Source organism: Protopterus annectens, chromosome 15.part0 (assembly GCF_019279795.1).
Source record: "Protopterus annectens isolate FY-2018-M chromosome 15.part0, PAN1.0, whole genome shotgun sequence".
Lineage (NCBI taxonomy): Eukaryota > Metazoa > Chordata > Ceratodontiformes > Protopteridae > Protopterus > Protopterus annectens.
Window position 1 is genome coordinate 604,002,180 of NC_056749.1, and position 17,131 is coordinate 604,019,310.

The 17,131-nt window shown below is 37.8% G+C and overlaps 1 protein-coding gene across 4 annotated transcripts in view; it reads right to left on the reverse strand.

Moving 5' to 3' along the window:
• Positions 1–17,131, reverse strand: part of ARR3 (arrestin 3) — a 535,442-nt gene that overhangs the window by 517,628 nt on the left and 683 nt on the right. The gene's annotated exons all lie outside the window — the stretch shown is intronic.

Sequence of the window (17,131 nt, forward strand, 5' to 3'; positions counted from 1 at the left end):
ACATGTGTCTACAGTGCTGAGGAATAATTTTATGTTGCACAACTTATAAACAAAGGTATGGCATCTAAGTCCAAGGCATCATTGTTTCACTGTATTCGGTATTCATCAGACCTATCATTGAGTACAATGCCCCCTTTGGTATGTACCTAAACAGGCATATTCAACAATTGGAATGTAAACAGAGGTTTGTCTTTAAAAGAATACAGGGTGTAAGTAAAATGTCCTATGCAGACTGCCTCAAGGCCCTATTCCTGTATTTTGTCTCCTACAAGCTTTTGAGGGGAGATCTATGCCTGGCATACAGGGCATTATCAGACCCCACTCTGAAACAAACAGCACCAGAATTACTCATTCTAAAGACTTAAACCTTCCCTGTGATATAAATAGGACCTCCTGGATAGATAGGTATGTATCCCAGAGACTACCCTGTCTATGGAACAGGCTCCCCATCCATGTGAAGCAGAGTTCCTCCCTAATCCAGTTGAAGTGTAATTTGAACAATTGGATGGGAAACTGGAAATTCATCCCTGGTTTGGCACATATGTTTCTAATGGACACAGGTAACCTATAAATGGTTCCATCTATTAGGCCCATGCTTACACTTATTAAGGGTATCAGAACTTGTCAAAGAATTGGGATGCATGACTAGGCTTAAAAAGGCCCTTGTGGTAATTAGCTGAGTAAACAGCTATGAACCTATGAATAATCCATATCGTGTTTTTCTACATAACATGAGAAACAGCCTAGTCACTGTAGCCCTGGCACATGATCTCAGTGTGATATGGACAGAACCAAAAACTGGTACAATATGGCATAAAAGCAGTATTGTTTTATAACACAAATAGCCTTTGTATTTCTCCTTCACAAATACACCTTGATCCATGTCCATATGCTCAACAAATGTCAAAACATGACACAGCAAGATAAGACAGTAACAAGTATCGGCTGCTTCAATAGTTGACTTCTAAATGATGCTGTGAACCACACTTTGATATAGTACTCAATGCCACAGGCATGTTTGCTGAAAACTTCACAGAAGACATTAGGGCAAGTATGCAGTGGTGAAATATAAAATCTGTTCATATACTGTGTTCTTCGATTGGCAGGTACTCTACCTAACTGCTGTCATCTAGACATTTGTTTAAAAATTAAGCTCTATACACAGTCTGTCCTGTGCAGTGCCCTCACCCTAAGGCTACATGAGGTTACACTACCACCTAGTTATTTAGAAAGTGGCATACTTGGTTTGCCACCTGAACAGATAGGTAGAAGCTTGTGACAAACCCAGTATAAAATTTGTATTTCTGGATGTATACTTGACTGTGTGCTGACCTGTAGTGAATATCAGCAAAAGTGCAATAGGCACAATGATGCACGATTAAGGCAGACAGATTCTTAAAGAAAGTATCATGAGATTAGTTATCAGATATTTGGGCCTTGCATAATTCCCGTATTTCACATCTACCATCATCTATATTTCGGTGTGTCTTATATGTGCCAGTATCCTGTCAAAATAATAGTTTGCTACATGCCCTTACAAGCTATAAATACAAAGTCATAGTAATAAAATATACACATCCTAATGAATGAATAAAGGAATACACATCAGCAACTCATAGAAAAACAGATCCTACTGACATCTGCAATATACTGACTAATTCACCCCTGGTTTGGCACCTATGTCTCTAATGGACACAGGTAACCTGTAAATGGTTCCATCTTTCAGGCCCATGCTTCCACTTATTAAGGTTATCAGAACTTGTCAGAGATGTGGGGGATGCATAGCTAGGCTTAAAAAGGCCCTTGTGGTCATTAGCCTAGTAAACACCTATGAACCTATGAACTCAGACCACATAGTACTTAACTACAAATTTCAAGTCCACTCTGACTCTGTCTTCACAGCTGTCTGTTTGAAGTTTGAAGTAATTGAAGTATCATTTGTGTAAAAAAAAATATATATATATATAAACCTAGGCCAAGATTCATAGACAAGTTGCATTGCATGTAATGCACACTGTTACTGGATTTGGCCATATGTAGAGTGATGCAGACCAGTAGGGATTAACAGTCTAATGTTGTGCTATAGTGCAGTGAGGTCAAATGTATAACTGAGGATGTAATGCAGATGAATGCATAACGACATGCAAATGAAATAAAGTAGGAACATGAGCTCCTGATGATATGCAAGATAGACATAGTCACAATTCATAGTCATCTGAGTATACAGGTTGCACATGACTATAAAGGGGAAAGTACCTTTGTCAGAAAATAATGCACAGAGTTAAATCAGCCATCATGTAGCAGCAAACTATAACCTGTTACTTCTGCCGCTTTCCACCAATATGGGCTGGATGCCATCCAGCACTAAGGTAAATTGTAGTCAGTGGTTGAATTAAGAACAGTTTCATTAATCAAGAGCTTGTTGATTGTTTTAGTGTTGAGTGGAGGATTGTACTGGTTTTGGTCAACATTTGTTACCCATACATGGAATCAACCAAGGGATGTATAACTACATTCTAGCAATGGGGACCTTTCAAAGTCCACTTGGAACATGATGGGTATGTTGCAGACTTCTGTCTCTAAAATACTCATCAAAGTATTTGGTATGTTTAGTTTCTGTCATCATTTCGTGTTTAAAAAAATAATAACACTTTTTCAATCTAAAGATAGCCAGTTGATTTTTTTTCTTTTGCTTTGCAATAGAAAATATTGAAATTTTGAAGAGCATGTGAGCCAGGGATGCAAATATAGTATATGCAACTTATGAAGTATTCAGTCAGATACGCCGTTTATTGAAAGATCATCATATGATGAACAACATCTAAATATATTACATTGTTCACCTGTAACTTGGAAGATGACCTGGCATTTAGTGCAGAGGACAGTTATTGAGCTACTTCCAGTGGTACAAGGTTTGATTCCTTTAACCTTCCTTTGCCTGCTGTGTGGCCATGAGCAAGGCAGGTAACCAGACAATGTTTTGGGGCAGCTGGAAAGATGGGCTCAGCTCATTAATGGTCTTCTGGAATGCATGCCTAGTAACTCGCTACAAATCTATAATGCTTGTATAAGTGGAGCATCATGCGCACTTCCCTAGCACACCACAACAGAGTGTCTTCTACAGTACTGCCTGTCTCCATGGAACATTGGGTGCTATAGATTGCACATAAGTTGTATTAAAGGTCCAACCTAAACCACATTGATAACAGTTTGTCAGCAGGAATGGCTAGCAGTGAATGCCCTGCCAGGTAGTGTGTGACAAGGGTTGGGAGGGTGGCCAAATAGTTAAGGTGTTTGCCTTACAAACACAAGGTGCAGGGTTTGAGTCTCACAAGGGATAATTGGCTAGGCTTAAAATGGCTTGCGAGGGCAGTTAGCCTAGTACTACTCTATGAAGCTATGAACCTATGAACATGTGGGATCATAACTGTGGTCACACAGCACCCAGGGTTCCTAATGGAGAGATGAAAAGCCAGCAAGCAAAGGAGAGTAGTAATGCTGAAACTGAATTAATTCTCAAGTCTTGATGAGTACCTTCACAAGGTGGACCCTGTTTTTCACAAAATCTCACCAAGGTGACACTGTTATATAGACTGTATTTATATAGCATGTATCATGGACAGAAGTAAGTCAAAAACAAAAAAAGATAGCTGGGTGCACAAGACCCAGAATAAAAAAGTGCCCAATCCTGGTAGGTGCACTGATCTTAGGACTGGGAAAAATGACAGTGTGGAATCCTCAATGTATGGAAACAATCCTACAATGGGGCCAGGCCAGGCCCAGGGGGAAGATGGCCCTCCTGTTGTAGAAGGAAGTAGCAGTCCACAAAAATCACAAAAATTGATTGTCTGAAGAAGAGCCATAAAGACAATAGAGTGGACTATTGAGGATAAGAAAGAAATTATGTATTGTTACTATTATGTAAAAACCCAGAATTTCCAGACACAAGATATACAAAATGATTAAGAGAGAAATTAAAGGAAAGAAAAATACTTCCGCAAGAAAAACTGTCAGAAGCTTCAAATAAAAATTTTTGTTCATGAATACAACAGATTTTTGAAAAACAGTATATAGATCAAGAAACTTTGATCTGTTTGGAAAAAGAAGCATCTGAGGAAGTGAGAAAATATAAACAACAAAACCTAGAGATATTTGAAAAATATAAAAAAGAAATATGGACATGGGAAAGAAAGAGAGATTTGATATGGTGCAATATTTATTCAAATGAGAAAGCCAAGTTAACTAATATAGAGAAGGCAGTCTCAAAGATATTTGAAGAGAAATACAGGCAAAAGCATCCAGATATGGAAAATTTCACAATAAAAATAATATCACAAAGATGTAATGTGGAAACGAAGATTAGTAAAGCAGAAGTTAAAGAAGTAGAAGTTGAAGTTATGGAGTGCCTGCGAAGTGAAGGATTTAATGTAGAAGATATAACACAGACTACATCACAGCATGATGGAGTGAGTACACAGAATAAGGAAAAGCAAGAAGATCAGGAGACATGTGAAGAAGAAATGTGGATACGGGAAAGGAAGAGATATTTAATAGTGTGTAATATTTATTCAAATGAGAAAGCCAAGTTAACTAATATAGAGAAGGCAGTCTCAAAGATATTTGAAGAGAAATACAGGCAAAAGCATCCAGATATGGAAAATTTCACAATAAAAATAATATCACAAAGATGTAATGTGGAAAAGAAGATTAGTAAAGCAGAAGTTAAAGAAGTAGAAGTTGAAGTTATGGAGTGCCTGCGAAGTGAAGGATTTAATGTAGAAGATCTCACACAGACTACATCACAGCATGATGGAGTGAGTACACAGAATAAGGAAAAGCAAGAAGATCAGGAGACATGTGAAGAAGAAATATGGACATGGGAAAGGAAAAGAGATTTAATATGGTGTAATATTTATGCAAAGGAGAAAGCAAAACTAACCAATACAAAAAGAATAGTACCAAAGATATATGAAGAGAAATACAGGCAAAGGAATCCAGATATGGAAAATTTTACAATACAAAAAATAAGGAGACTAAGAGGAAAAGTAGAGAAAGAGATTAGTAATGGAGAAGTCAAAGAAATAGAAATTGAGGTTATGGAGCAGCTGCAAAGACAAGGATTTAGTGTAGAAAATCAAATGCAGAAAGCACCACACCAGGATAGAGCAATGGATATCCAAATTAAGGGGAAACCAGTGGAACAGGAAGCAATTGGCCATGTGCCATATCAAGATATTTTGGAGCCTTCCACAGGAAACAAGTATAAACATTCACTTGAAGCTAGACAGCAAGGAAAGGAACAGGAAACTGTGGAAACTCTGATGCAGTCAATGTTGAGGAGTGACAGGGCAGTGAGTTCCCATATGACAAAGCAACAGATGACACAGGATGAAATTGAAGAGAATGTGCCACAGGAAGATGCTATAGAGCTTTCTATAGAATACCCTCAGGAAATGGAAAACAAGGGATATACCCTCAGTATGGAAGAAAATGAGTTAAAAGAAGAGTTGCTTGATTTAATAGACATGGATAGATATATTAAGGTCAATGAGAGAAATAGACTGCAGAAGGTCAATAAAACCCAAAAAGTAAGAAGTCTGATAAAACAAATGACTACAGTAATTAGGACTATCCATAGAGATCCATGTGATATAACAGAAGTAAACAGGATATGTTACTGTGCAGCTAAATTAATAACTGATAAAGTTCTATCACAAGATCATAGGATAGTGAGGGAATGGAAGGGGAGAAATTGAATACCATCATAGAAATATCGAATAGAGAACACTATAAAGCAATTAAGACAAGAAGTGTCACTGTTAGAAGATTATAGAAGAGGGAATAGAGCAACAAAAATACTAAGAAAGATATGATTAAAACAATGCACAGTATTAGAACAGACCAGGATCTATAATGCACTATCGCAAATAACTAAAAATTTCAACACAGGCAGTAAAACGTAGAAGATACACAGATAAATATAAGGGAAAAGTACAAAATAAGGAATTTATTGATGACCCAAAAAAGTTTTACAGAGAACTGGGAAATAAGGTAAAAGGAATTGAAAGACCGCCAAAAAAGGAGGAAGTTGATACATTTTGGATAATTATTTATGAAGATCCTGTGGAACATAATAAAGATGCTAAATGGATAGAAAAGTAAAAGAAAGAATAAGAAGTTTAAAGGTACAGGATATGAAATGGAATGAAGTAACAGCCAGAGAAATTGAAACAAAGTTAAGAAAAGCCTCTAACTGGAAAACCCTAGGCTCAGACGCAGTACCTGACTTTTGATTGAAAGTATTAACATCTTTGCACGAGGATTTAACCATGAGTAAGAATTATTTATACTGGTATCCTGAACAGGCACCATACCGGCTAACAACAAGCAAAACAATGCTCTTACTTAAGAGTGAACCTGCAAGCTCCCCTAAAAATTATAGACCAATAACTTGCCTTCCAATGATGTATAAACTATACAAGAGAATTGACACCGACAAAGTTTATAGTCATTTAGAAGAAAACTCAATTATGGATGTAGAACAAAAGGGCAATAAAAGAAAGTCATATGGAGCAAAGGATCATTTGTTGTTAAATAAAGTTAGAGTGCAGAACTGTAAAAATGGGAAGAATCTAAGTTTGGCAAGGATTGACTACAAAAAAAGCATTTGATAGTATCCCACGTTCATATATAAAGGAGTGCTTAAAAATGTATAAGTACACCCTACACTGATTGACTACATTACAGTAATCATGAAACAATGGCAGACCACTTTGCAATTAAGCCATGATAAATGACAGATTGATATCCCAAGGATAAAAATTCAAAGGGGGATATTATAGAGTGACTCTCTGTCACCTCTGCTATTCTGCCTTGCCATTAATCCATTAAACTGTTTACATAATAGCTTAGGCCATGGCAATAATTTGGCTCCTAGAAAACAGTCTAATGACTTTGCATCTTCTCTTTGTCGATGATTTTAAAACTGTATAGCTCATCAGATGGGTAACTGAAAGCACAGCTGCAGGTTGTCAAACTTTTTCAGATGATATTAGAATGTCATTTGGTCTTGATAAATGTGCAAAAGCAACCTTTAAAGCAGGAAAACTGCAGCACCAGGAAAACATCAGTTTGGGACAATAATGTGATATAAAAAACTTTAGCAAGAGGGAGTTTATAAATACTTGGGAATTGATGAAGGATCAGCAATAAAACATGAACAAATGCAAATAAAACTCAGTAAAGAATACTTTAGAAGACTTAACTTAATCTTGAGAACATCACTGACATCTAGGAACAAGATCCATGCTATAAATCAATTTGCTCTTCCTGTCCTAACTTACAGTTTTGGAGTGATTGACTGGCCCCAAAAAGTGTTGGATAGACTGGATATTAAAACAAGAAAGATGCTTCATGCTCACCAAATGATTTATAAAAATCAGTGTATAACAAGATTATATATTCCCAGTTCTGAAGGAGGGATGGGTCTCCTTGAAATTGATTACATGTATAGATCTGCAATCATGGGATTCCACACATATCTACTGACCTCACAAAATCCAAATGTAGTGAAAGTTTTGAAACATGAGGAGAATAAATCTAAGATGGCTTCTCTGCTTAATTTAGCAGAAGCATATTGACGTCAAGCAGGAATGGAAATCAAACCAGAAGTAGATAAAAAACAGGCAGCAACTGAATGTGCCAAAAAACAAAAGAAAGAATATAAGGTGAAGGACCAGATGAGAAGGCAAGAAATGTGGAAAAAACATAAATATAGTTGCAAGTATAGAAAACTTCTGGAAGAACCTCATGTTGATCAGGAATGAATGCAGGAATGGTTAAAGAGAGGCAAATTCAAACCAAGAAATGAAAGGTTAATATTGGCAGCCCAAGATAGTGGGCTACGTACATGCTGGTTTACAAAGTCCATTGAGCATGTGGGAGAAACAGACAAATGTAGGTTTTGTAAAATTGAATTGGAAACGGTTACTCACCTTGTTGCTGGTTGCGACACACTAATGGCAGAAGGACTGTAACTGAAAGGCATAATAATGTGGTGAGACTATTGCACTGGGGATTGTGCAAACATTATGCTATTGAAGTCCAAAAGATAGATGCTATAAAACTGGATATAGTGGTCCAAGAAAAGAACAAGAAAGTAGCATTAATCAATGAAATTGCCTCACCCAGTGACTACAGAGACGCAACGTCATAAAATATCAGGATGTGCAGGCAGAAACAAGAGCAATGTGGAAGAAAGATACTCATACAGTTCCAGTAGTAGTAGGAGCAACGGGGTCTTATAAAAAAGAATTTACAATCATATTTGGATATGTTACCAATACATATAACTCCATACGAACTGCAGAAGGAGTCATTACTGGGCACATTGCAGGTGCTGGGAAGAGCACTACTGGCTGACATCCAAGATTGAAACAATACTAATTTCATGAACTTTAGTCATACTTTGACTTAGGAATGGGGTCCATTCCCGTCATGGCATTAGAAACCCAAAAGACCTGGAGAAATTAAAAAGGAAGACACCCAGGCAGTTTATAGGATTCACATGTGTTGCACTCATGTAAGCCACATCTGTGCTTCCTGCATACTGAAATTAAACAGGACCATGGAGTTGGTAAGTGCAGGCAGTGTTGCTAATCTTAGTTTACATGGATACAATTTTAAAGTGTCCAAATGTAGAAATCTCTCATGTGAATACTCACTTGTAGGTGATGCTGGTTACCTGTTACAATGCTAGCTTATGACACCTGTATAGAACTCACAAAGTCTGGCCAAACACTAGTGAAATACCACACATGCACAAGCCGACAACATCACAGCCCATGTGTGATGGAATAACAACAACCAGCCACAGACATTGACACAGCACATGGCAGTGCAGACAAAAAGAAGATATCTAGTGCAGTCTTGTGTGCCCTGACAAGTGCACAGTGACAGCGTGGTCTCATACTCATGGAAGCACACACAGATAAACATAAATGTGACCAAGCAACGTATATGCAATGTAAATATTAGGGTGTACTGCTCAGTGTATGGTCAGATTACACTGTGCATTAGAAACTCCCACAGCTACCACACAAGAAGGAGCGTGAAGTTGGTCATGGTTGCCATCAAGTCCACGGGTGCCCAGGGATACGATGACACATCTGTCTATAGACACTTAATGAGGGGCATCTCACAGGAGTCTGAAATGGAGGTGTTAAGGTGATACATATTCTGTGTCATAGGCAATTTCTTCCTGTGATGGGTTTGGGTCCCACTATGTGACTGTGATTAGATATAGGGATATGAGTCCCAGTATGATGGATAATCTGTCAAAGATAATTTCTTCCTTCAACATGGTTGAGGTACCACTGCATTTCTGTGAAATGCACCTGCTATTCTAACTTATTTCACTAGGAAATGGACAGCACTTTTAGTGAATATAGTGATTCTGGCATTGGCAATCCTTTTCGTGGAACTGGATGTTGAGTGCTACCAAAGACCTCATAAGACCATCAACAGCAATGAGGTCTATGCTGGACTGTGTTGAAGTAGATTATGCCTGAAAGGTAATGCAGCGCATCTGCTGATTGATCATGAGTGCGCCTGCATGTCAAGGCCCAAATATGATATGAGACTGCACTAGGCACCGCTGTTAGGATGTGAAATTGTGGGTATACCCATGTTAAATGCAGTGTGCTTACCTGCTGCTTCCACCATAAAATGAACTTTGCTGGTGGCTAGAATCAATGGGATCCCTCCGTCAGTAAGGGTGGTGAGTCCTGTCACTGTACAGCCACACACTCGTGACAGTGAGGCCACACTTTCAGCCTATACTGTGGGTGAATGTGCACCATGTATGGAGGCAGACTTTGCCACTGTGTTTTAAGATTGTGACTCAGTTATCTGTGTGCCTTCATTATCATCCATACCTGCTCAGGTGCCAAAAATCATCCAGTTTTCATGCCCAAGACTCTACAAGTGTCACTACAACAATGCTGTATCCTGTAAAGACTCAACAAAAGAAACACTAGAATGACCACGAATAACTGTACTGATACCACGCCTGTGTAATATTCTCTCAAAGAGTGTTCATGTAAGATGTATAGCATAAACCCAATCTACCTCTGTTGCCATCCTGATATGGCTATGTACCTGATATATCTTAAACATTCCAAAGCCAACAGTTGCTGTAGTCTTCCTATAGTGGCTTTATGCAGTGCAACCAACTTTATAGTAATCTGGTGTAAGAGTTACTAACCTGGTGCATCACTCACTATGATGTGTTTGTGTGTGTGTGTGTGGGGGGTCCATCCTGATTTTAGTGTCCATTCTTCCAGGAGTAATCTCAGAAATAGTGCCCCCTGCAGTGTCTCCAGAAACAACTCTGAATCTTTCAGCTTGCTGCTCCCAGTCGCTCACCACCGATGATCACTCACCTGCTGTAGAGTATACCTTTACCTTGGCATTGTGTCTCTCCATGATGTAAAAGTCATGAAGGGACACAACTGTTATAGAAAACATGCAATTTTGTCCTCACATTGCATATATGTCATAGACCACTGTCTGCCATCTGGCACATAAAGGCTGGTATGTTCCCCTTCTCACATAAAGGTACCATCCATGTGTCCTAAATGCTTATAATAGGACATCATTTTCAGCAGGGTTGAACTTGCCTGGCTTCTTGCATTCACCTTGTTTCTAGACATGCAGATGTCTTTGATTTGTTTGCTTGTTTTCTGAGGTAAAGCAATGATCTCTATATACCTGTTTTGCACTCAGCCCTGGAGCAGTGTCTGGTTAAGTGACTTGTTCAGACTTACACAGTTGGGCAATTGAGGCTGAAGGACTCAAACCTTGCACCTCTGGACCACAGGAAACAGCTTTTTAACAGCTCATTAGTCCTCTAAGCCAACTGCTAGAGCATCAGTGATGATGATGATGATGATGATCACATGACACAGAGCTATAAACTGTATTGTGTTGGAACAAGGAGAATGGTAGGCAAAGGGGTAACCTACTTAGACTATAGTGGGATCAAACTGAGGGCTGTGGGGGGGTGCCATATGATAGCAGTAGCTGTAGGAATAGATATAGGAATGCATACAACAGATTTACAAACAAATAGGTATACAATAGGGTAAAGCAAATATTTTTATTTTTACTTATTTATTTTTTTTATTTCAAATTTGTTAACCAGGGTAGAATGCTGATCTCAAAGGAGCATTTTTCAAGTTCACCTTGGGGATACATACTGACAAATATACACAGTAACTGTACAGATATGAAAATTAAGCAGTAATCATGTAAAACAGAGTACAAAATGTATAGTATGAAAAAATATCCCTAATACATAGTGTCCTTATATTGAGTTTATTTACAAACATAGTTTAGAAATTTGACTGTGTACATATGTTAAGGAAAGCCATTTGATAAGTGAGCAAAGGGGAAGAAAGTACTGTAATGGCAGGTGTAGGCATGGTAGAGAATACTGTTTATGTAGAACGTAAGAGGGAGGGGGATGAGGAGGTGGGACAGGTGTGTCCAGGTATTAGCCATACTCTCTACAGCCTTGTATATGTATATTTCAGGGGGTCATAAGAAGGAGAGGTTACAGGGGTTGGTATGAATGTTATGAAGTGAAATTATTTCAAAAGCACGTGCATTCTGACTGCTTCGGTAGTTTTTTTTTTTTTATTTTAACATGAAACTTTTGAAAGGAGAGTTGGAGCTAATTGTAGAGAGGATTGATTACATATTTTTGGGACAAGAATTGAGAAGGAGTGGTGGAAAGAGTTGAGTATGCTTCGTGGCATATGAATGTTGTAGGTTAATGGTTTAAGTGATCTTTAGATGTAGAAGAAGAATGGATCAAGGTTGAAAGTTTGTATGGAAGTGATCTTGGGGCAATATGTGTTGTGTGTGAAGTAGGACTCATGCTGGTCATGGATATAGTGGAACAGGGATGCCTCCTGAGTGGAGAAAGAGTAATGAATCTGCACATCTTGTCTGAGGTGACATAAAGTGAAGATGTATTCTTTTTAGAGGCAGTGGCTATCAGAAGCTTGATGTATTCTAATTAAGGAAAACACTTTACCTGTTGCTGCTCTGGTACTTGGGGATGGAAACTGACACTTTTGTTTTGGTCCAGAAATGTAGGCAATTAAATTTTGTCTTCATAGTTTGGATGTGAAATTGACAGCTTGGAGGTCTATCTAACCAAAGGTAAAGACATCCAAAGCACTCCACTGTGTGGTATTTGTATTGCAGAGTTAGATAGACCAGTTAAGTAGGATTTTTGATACTTTGTGGTCAGTTCCAAAGAGCATGGCTTAATTTTTGAGTGTGTTTAGAATAAGACGGTGGCTTTGCAGTCAGGTGTGCACAAAAAGTAGGTGATGTTCAAAATCACTTTTAATGCTTACTGAGGAGAAGCCACCCCTGTAAATCATATATCTGTATAGACAATTATCTGAAGTTGTGTAATAGTGGTAGGGAATTTGTTAATGAATATAGAAGAAAAATATAGGGGATAAAACTGAGTCTGAGGGTACTACTCAAATGTGCTGACATGTTGGCTAACCATATTCAGTCTTGTGTCAGGCTAGATTCACTTATGGCTGCCTTCCTATTTTATAGTCTCAGTGCAGTTTCAGATGATAAATTTATTCAGGAAGTACCGCCATTGTGTCCCTCTCCTGCTGAGGCTGTTGTTGAGGTGCGTGAGTGCAATGGGGTTGGGAGTGCCTCATAAGAGGGAAGTTTTGGATCCTCGGCATTATTTGAGGTGATCCAGCCATATGTGGAGTAGATGGTGGAGGTTTCAGTGAAGAGAGGAGTGGCCAAATATATGGCCTAGATGGAGATACTGCTGGATTTGGTTGGATCCAATCCACTAACCCCTACAATCAGGCAACCAGGAGAAGATCAAGTCCATACCACCAACTACACTGATTAAATCACATGGTGATGGATTCCTGTAATGTCCCACTCAGCTTGAATGGGAAATGACACATCAAAGGCTGTCCATGGCCATCATGACCTTATTCCCAGTCATGAGTGCTCCCTTCATTTTGTGTCCTTCTCTATAACATCTGCATTGTCTAACCCTCTTAATAACCATTTGTCCACTTTCTGTTTGTCTTCCCATTCTACTGTGTCCATTTCCACCTTATCCTAATCCCCACCTGCATCTGTATACTAACTGACCAAGCTACACATCCCAGATGAATCCATCCTAGGAGGTCACATGTGATGTTCTTTAAATGAATATTTTATTTGTTTGCTATTTGAGGTAGTGAGAACACAGTTCAGCAAAAATTTAGATTATCTCTGTTAGACCATGTATGCTTTACACAAGCAGTCAGGGTAATGATGGCATATTTGATACAATATTACTTTGTGTATTTTAAAAACTGGACAGTTCACAGTTGATCTCTTGTACAGAGAAGCAGCAAATCAAAAGTCATTACATTAGAAAATTAACTATAAATATTTACATAAGAGAAAAAAAGAGGGGTTTTATAAGGAAGAGTATAAGGAAAGTTAGGATGGAGCAGGTTGAGAGAAGCTGTCTTTTATAAATATTTTTAACTTGCTGTAGAACTCTTACAATAAGACCGAGTGAAACTTTATCTGAAATCTGAATAATATGAATGTGTTTACCAAAGGAGTTGCTGATAAACTTTCAAAAAGACTGATGATTGCCCACTAGCTATGTGGAACAGTTGGTTTGAGGAGCTCACTTTGTTTGAATATTTTGATATAGATGTTATGGGAATTGTTGGTTTCACCCTGACCTAGCAAAGTTAACATTATGAATAAATACAGAGGATTTTTTCCTGTGTGAAGTGTCAAAGCTTTTCTTCTTGAATACTTCTGCGCAGACGTAAATGTCTGCAATACAAATACTTCCCAACAGAGGCTGACATTTCCTACAGCTTTTCTTTCACTACTTAAGATGAGAAAATGAGAGAAATTAAAAAAGCAACAGGAAAAGCCGAAACAGCCTACTGTGAAAATAATAATTCAGACAGAAATGGGAAAAGCAGAGACGTATTGAAAGGGTAGAAACAAAGTGGTTTTAGAACTGACCTCATCAGCAGACATGAAGCAAGTCTCATTTCTCACATCAGGTTGGCAGTCTGCTATACCTCATGACTTCAGCTGAGGTGTGTGACTTTTTCATAGAGATTTTAGGAAACAATACAATCAACTGAAAATTGATGTTTACTGCTTTAGCAGCTCATTGACATTTGGAGGACTTTCGATGATAGACTGGGTAAGGCTGTTAATGATACAGGAAACTGCACGTTTTCTGTCTGAGGTTTACATCTGCATCAGCCTAAGCTCTGGAACCTAACAGTTTTGCATTCTGTTTAAAGTAGCATCCATGTTAAAATACTTGACCAGAGCAACTTCAGCACTTGTACCGCAGAGCAGTAATAATGAAGACTTCATTTGACCTAACAAAGATCATTGTTTTATGAGTTTTCCAACCCTCACAAGCTAAGTAGAATCAATCATAAAAGAGGAACTTATATTCAGAAATGTGGGACAAAGCTGCTGTGAACCCAGTAAGAACATTTTTGTGCATGATATAATCTTTATGGTGAACTGTTGGATTGTTATTTTTGTTAAACTTTTAAAACATGAAAGGTTTGATTTTGTAATCGTATCAGCATGACATGTTTTGGATCTGTCAGACACTGTATAGTTTTGCAATAGCTACAAATGTGTACAGTGCACGATTACTTTGTAATATGCCTGTTAAAATGAAGACTGAACAGAATCGCTGTTATATGTTATCTCACTGCACTTCTGTGCTAATTTATTGCTGTTAACTCTATCACATTTTATCAAGCACACCTTTAAACACGTTGATATATTTCAGTGTGACTGATGTGCACGTGTGTGTATGCAGAGGGAGAGAGAAAGACAGATAAGAATGATGGAGAGAGAAAGTGTTGCATTTTCTGTTTTCTTTGTCTTTCCCCCAAATAGCTAACTGTTGGGGGAATCAGTTTCTTTAGTTTTTCAAGTATTTGTGCTGACTTTATTTATGAAAATAAGTACATTAAGGAAGCTAAGTCTCACCAGAAGCAGGTTCATTTTAAAATCTATTGAGAGGGATGACCCATATTCTGCTGTTGACATTTGTCTGAAAACATGTTTTTTTTTCTAACTAAATTAAAAGTGTTTTTAATTTACAGAATATAAGTTGCAAACTAAAATCTGAATTACTTTTAATAAAGAAAAGAAAAGCAGTCCAAAACTGAACTGTGCTATGAGGTTGTGTCTGTTAAAATGCAGAGTAAATGTGAATTCAAAGCTCTTCAGCATGCTTTGGTTAATACAAACTGATTTGCATCACTGCAGGATGTAAAGTAGCATAGATCTGGTTTGCAAGTTAGTTTTTCCATCTTGCTAAGCAGCAGTGTGACCCAAACAACAGCAAGCTAATAAGCTGTAAAATCTAATTCTTCAAGGGTGAGGAAAAAAGTATTTGCCCACTTTGTTACATAAGGTAACCTGTCTCTGAATGAGCAGAAGTGGAGGGGAGAGGACAGTCCACTCACCATTTTAGGTAAATGAAAATCACAGACAAGCATTATTTGGATCAGCCCTTTGCACTATTAATTTACCTTGAAGAGGCCCTGTATTTTTCCTACTACATCCAGAGCAATTACTTTACTTCCCTGAATAGTTATTTATGTGTATGTATAGGAATATGTATATGTATATCTACATACATGTATCTATATGGATTCCCCTGCACAGGATCGAATGTGTATTTCATTGACCGCTGTTTAGTCGATCATTTATTATCAACTAAGCAGTTGGTTAACAGATGTTTGAGATCTGACAATTCCTGGAATTGAGGAACATGCCCTTACTGTGTGTGTGTGTGTGTGTGTGTGTGTGTGTGTGTGTGTGTGTGTGTGTGTGTGTGTGTGCGTGCGTGCGTGCGTGTGGTGTGTGTGTGTGTGTGTGTGTGTGTGTGTGTGTGTGTGTGTGTGTGTGTGTGTGTGCATACGTATGCGTGCACACAATCTCAGAGTTAGTGGGTATGGGAAGTGTAGCAGGGGAGCTTGATCTCCCAACAAAAAACAGTTTTTATTTTTTTTTCCTTTAAATTTTGCATGCACCAAGGCTTTTTCCCAGTGCATGCATACTTGCATGTCAATGTTGGCATTTTCAACATTTTTGCATTCATATGTTACATGTCGATGTTTGGCATATTTCAACTTTAGTAATACACCCATATATATTTTATATATATATATATATATATATATATATATATATATATATATATATATATATATACATACATATACATATACACACACACGCGCACACATATACCGTGAATATAGATATATATGAAAAACGTATGTGCAATTAACTGAGCATGTGTCACAGTGTGTATATCTGTGTGGGAGTGTATATGCGTTTGTATATCTGTGTGCCAGAGCATGTGCATGTTGCGTGTGTATGTGTGTGTGTGTGTGTGTGTGTGTGTGTGTGTGTCTGTTATGTACATGTAGTAGCTGTCAGACAAAGACATGCTGAAATACACATCTATGTTATGAGTTGGTTTGTATGTGCATGCATATCCACATGCAAGGTTGCAAACATTGATCTGTATGTCTCTATAAACATATAACTACATATAAACCTTGATATGTCTTTATCTTTATCACATATGAATATTTTTTCTTATAAGCTTATATACAGACAAATGCATAGATCTTTGTATGCGTATGATTGAGACCATGTATTTTTTGTGTTCAGCTATGTGTGCATACTTCTGTATTTACAAATACATGCAGATGTGCATGCGTCCTCATATACGAGTATGCTGTTGAGAATGACTGCAGTGTATCTATTTTCATCAGTCAGAATGTATTCTTGTGTTTATGTGTGCCTGTACTTGTATATGTGTTTATGTACATGCATACATATCATGGTGAATATACACATGTGCATGTCTGTCCATGTGAGCCAGAAATGATGCAAGCCTTTTTGATTCTGTTTTATATAGTTACATTTATGCAAATGTATGTACTTATTCATACATGTACATATAGTTGTGCATGTACATATTAAATGAGTTTTCCAATTC